Below are 4,627 nucleotides of genomic sequence, written 5' to 3' on the forward strand. Positions count from 1 at the left end.
CTGCCTGAGCTTCCAGCCTGCTGATCCACCCTGCATATTTCACAGTTGCCCCACGATCACATGAGCCAATTCATTAACATCCCTCTCCATTCTATTAGCTCTCTTTCTCTGGAGAACACTGAATAATGCACCAAGAAAAAAATCACTGAACTTGAAGGAAGCCAATAGAAACTTCCCAAACTGAAATGCAAAGAAAAAAAGAGCAGAACAGACCACACAAGAACTATAGAACAATATCAAAATGTGTAGCATATGTATAATTGGAATACCAGAAGGAGAAGAAAGAGAAAGGGAGGTAGAAGAAATGTTTGAAGTAATAATGGCTGAGAATGGTCCCAAATTAATGACAGATACCAAACCACAGATCCAGGAAGCTCAGAGAACTCCAAGCAGAAGAGAGGGTGAAAAAACCATCTTAACTCTGAAGGAACAAGTGTAAGAATTAGAGAGACCTTTCTGCCAGGAACCATGCAAGAAGGAAGAGAGTGGACTGACATCTTTAAAGTGCTGGAGGAAAAAGAAACCTAGAATTCTATATCTAGAGAAATTATTCTTTAAAAATGAATAAGAAAAAAGTAATTTCTAAAACAAAACTGAAGGAACTCATTGCCACCTGACATGCCACACAGAAATATCAGAAGTTCTTTGGGTAGAAAGGAAACTGCATAGATCAGATACTTGCATTTGTACAAAGAAGGGAATATTGCTGGAGAAGGAATAGATGGAGGTTAAAATAAAATATTTTATTTTTCTTGTTCTTAATTGATCTAAAAGTAGTTGTTTTTTTAAACCAGTAATAATAACAATGTATTGGGTGACTAAGTGAGATGAATGATAACAATGACGGGAGAACCAGGAGGGAAAATGTGGGAATAGCCAGTACCTGTATCTCATGGAGCTGTAGAGTGTTGTTTTGAAGGTGGACTAAGATTAGTTAAAAATGTATAGTGTACTCTCTAGGCCAAAAACTAAAAATTTTTCAAGAACTAGAAATGATATGCTAAGAAAATATGAAAATACAATAATATAAAATGCTCAACTGAACTCACAAAATGCACCACTAGGGAAAAAAGAGCAAATAAAATGACTATAAAACAGTTACAAAGATAGTAGATACCAATCCATCTGTATTAATTGTCATTTAAAATATGAGTTGTCTAAGTATACCAATTAAAAGACAGAGATTTGCAGAGTGGACATAAAGCAAAAACCCAACTAGGTTGTCTACAACAAACCCACCTAAATATAAATATGTAGATAGAAAATCTCCCTAAAGAAAGAAACAGAGAAAGAAATACCATGCTACTAATCAAAAGAACACTCATCAAACAAAAGCTTGAGGAACTGTATTAATTTCAGACAATACAGATTTCAGAACAAGAAAGATTATCAGGAGTGAAGAGTAACATGATAGATTCTCTAAGAAGCTATAACAGCACTAAGCATGCATGAACCTAACAATACATTAAAAATATGTCAAAATATATAGAGTAAGACTAATAGAACTGAAATGAAAATGTACGAATCCATTTTTGTAGTTGAAACTACAACATGCTTCTGTCGGTAACTGATCAAGGAGGCAGGAAATCAGATGATCTGTAAAACACTATCAATCAACTTGACCTAATTGAAATTTAGAGAGTTCTCTATCCAACAGCAGAATACACACTCTTCTCATGCTCACGTGGACCATTCACAAAGGTAGACCACACTCTCAGCCTTAAAACACACCTTAACTGATCTAAAAGAATAGAAATCACACAAAGTATGTTCTGACAACAAAGGAATTAAACTAGAAGTAAGTAACAGACAGAGGAGTGAAAAATCCCCAGATAGATGGAGAGTAAAGAACACACTTCTAAATAATCCATGAATCAGAGTCCAGAGAAACTTCAGAATACTTTTAACCAAATGAAAATAAAAGTGATCAAACTTTTCATTTTGATAGTCAGCTGTTGGAGGCTGCATTAGAAGCCTCATACCTGCATTAGAAGAGAAGTCTCAGATCAATAATCGGAGCTACCACCTCAAGAACCTAGAAAAAGAAGTGCAGAATAAACGCAAAGCAAGCAGAAGGAAAGAGAAAAAAATACGAGCAGAAATCAAGGAAATAAAACCACAAGAGCAATAGGAAGACACACACGTCCGTGCGCACGTGCACGCATGCACCGGAACACCCTGCTCTAGCCTTCTTTCCAAGAATGGACTGAGTTCCTCTCTTCTCTCTGACATCTCCCTTTCCCACCACAGAGAGGTTCTGCTGGGGACGGACAAGGGTATTCTCTGTCCTCCAGGAACTGGGTGGATGGGCTGTGTCCTCCAGGCTGGGCCCTTGGTGTGCAGAAGGTTCCTATACAACCCGGGCACCTCCTCTCGGGTCGTTTGCATGTTGCTAACATTATTTTGCATATCAAACCCAAACCTTTCTTTTTAAACTCACTTGGTATAGCTTCTTGCCTCTCTAACTTCTCCCCTCATGTATGTGGTGGGTCCATAAAGGTCAGGATTTCAGAAAGGCAAAAGGATGGTCCGTCACCCATTGCTCAGAGCATTCTTCCCATTGACCTGAAGGATGGTCTGGGAAGATGCTCAGCCTGGCGGCCACCATCCAAGATCTATTTGTCACTTCTGTTCTAGAGCGTGGTTCCAAGTACCTTTCCCAAATGTCCCTTCCAGTTCTTCACCTGCAGGATGACCACTGTCCGACATCTGCAAACCCTATTTCCCGGGATGTGCCCGGGGGTTGCTGCCACCTTGCTGGTGATACACCAGCTCTCATCTCTTGCCCTACGCAGAATCACCACATCTTTTGCTTAAGGAGCTGCTGTTAAGCCGTGTATCTTTTACCTTTTTTTTTCACTTTTTATTTTAAAATGTTTCAAACATACAGTGGATATTAAAATGAATACCCATATATACACCGCCTAGATTTCACTGTTAACATTTTGTTATATTGCTACAACTGTTGTTTTCAGCTGAAGTATTTTAAACTAAATAACATACATTGTGGCATCTAACCCTAATTACTTTAATGTTCTCCTCTAAAAATCAAGTACCCTTTCCTATATAATACCAATCCTATTTTCCACACCTAAGAAAATTGACAATCATTCTTTGTCATCATCTCATACTTCTTAGAAGTCAAGTGTCTCCTGTTGTTTCCAAGATATCTTTAAAATATGGTTCATGCAGATCAAGGACAAAATTTTTGATTTTTGATTTCTTGTATCACTTTTAAGCTAAATTGACTCCTCCCTCACCTCCCTTTTTCACTATATTGTTGAAGAGGCCAGGTCAGTGGTCTTGTAGAGGATCTGTCCTCTGGTGGGTCTGACTGTCCTGCAGTGGTTTAATGGCTCCCTATTTCCTGTCTCTGGAAAGGAGGTCCCTAAGCCCTGAGGTGGTTATGTCTGAAGAATTTAAGCAGGAAACCACCTCGGGGTTCCACAGGCTGCCTGGTTGCCTGACTGTTCCTTTTGCTCAAGTAGCTCTCTGGGTTGAGGAGCTGAGAGCTATTGGGGTGCACATCTGGAACGCTGGGTGTATCTAGCCCCGTCTAACTCAGGGCCCTGAGTTGTTTCATCAGGGGCTATGAAAGGGGATTTTCTCATCTTATCACCTGTGGTTATTACCTGGCCTAATTCCATACAGAAGATTTTTTTCTTATCAGCTGGGGCTATTTAGTAACCCCAAAGATGGATTCTGCAGGAAAGGTGAATAAAGCCTTCATTCTTCCCCCTGCCTAGCTGAATTTTCAGAGGAAAGCATTGGTGTAACTCTTGGTTCTAAAGAAGGCAAGTTAGGGAAGGGTTTTTGTTTGTGTGTTTGCTCTCTTTGAGAATTATTATGAGCTCATGGATTTTTATAGGTTGAATGTGTTTCAGTCAACCATGGTTACTCTCCTTTCCGATGGTTTGCTTTTCTCCACTTTGGTTGGTGAGAGCCCTGTTAAGCTGCTCTGGCATCCTTTCTCCTCATTTAGGGTTTGTCACGTTGGGCACTCTTGGACAGCAAATCTCAAGACTTGCCTTTATTCCAATTAGACATGATAGCTTGCTCAAGACCATTAAGGTTGGGGTGTGCTCAGAGCAGGGGGGCCTGAAGAAACGGCTCCTCTGTTTACAGCATACCCAACAGGAATCTGGGTGAATTGTGACAAGGGACACAAAACTTGTGGCCTTCCTACGAACAAATACCCAACCCATGTCCCCCTGCACCTCCACGTGGCTGCTGCACAGGACCAGTGGGACAGGGCTCAATATTGAAAGGAAAGCTACAGTATTTAGTGGGGGAGTTTGCCACCTAGAGCCTGTCTTGTCCGTGCATGAGTGGGCCATGAGTGGTCTTACAGACATAAAGGCTTAGAACCTCTCTTTTTTTTTTTTTTTCGGTACGCAGGCCTCTCACCGTTGTGGCCTCTCCCATTGCGGAGCACAGGGTCGGGATGCACAGGCTCCGGACGCGCAGGCCCAGGGGCCATGGCTCACGGGCCCAGCCACTCCACGGCATGTGGGATCTTCCCAGACCGGGGTACGAACCCGTGTCCCCTGCATCGGCAGGCAGACTCAACCACTGCGCCACCAGGGAAGCCCCAGAACCTCTCTTTTGAAAAAAAAGGAAAAGAAAA

The 4,627-nt window shown here is 41.5% G+C and overlaps 1 non-coding gene across 1 annotated transcript; it reads left to right on the plus strand.

Moving 5' to 3' along the window:
* The first annotated feature begins 4,074 nt into the window (after positions 1–4,074).
* On the plus strand, positions 4,075–4,205 carry LOC112061964 (small nucleolar RNA SNORA11). The gene has a single exon (XR_002890467.1). It is a non-coding gene; the product is annotated as a small nucleolar RNA SNORA11 (small nucleolar RNA).
* The last annotated feature ends 422 nt before the right edge of the window (positions 4,206–4,627 follow it).

This window comes from Physeter macrocephalus, chromosome 5, assembly GCF_002837175.3.
Source record: "Physeter macrocephalus isolate SW-GA chromosome 5, ASM283717v5, whole genome shotgun sequence".
Classification (NCBI taxonomy): domain Eukaryota; kingdom Metazoa; phylum Chordata; class Mammalia; order Artiodactyla; family Physeteridae; genus Physeter; species Physeter macrocephalus.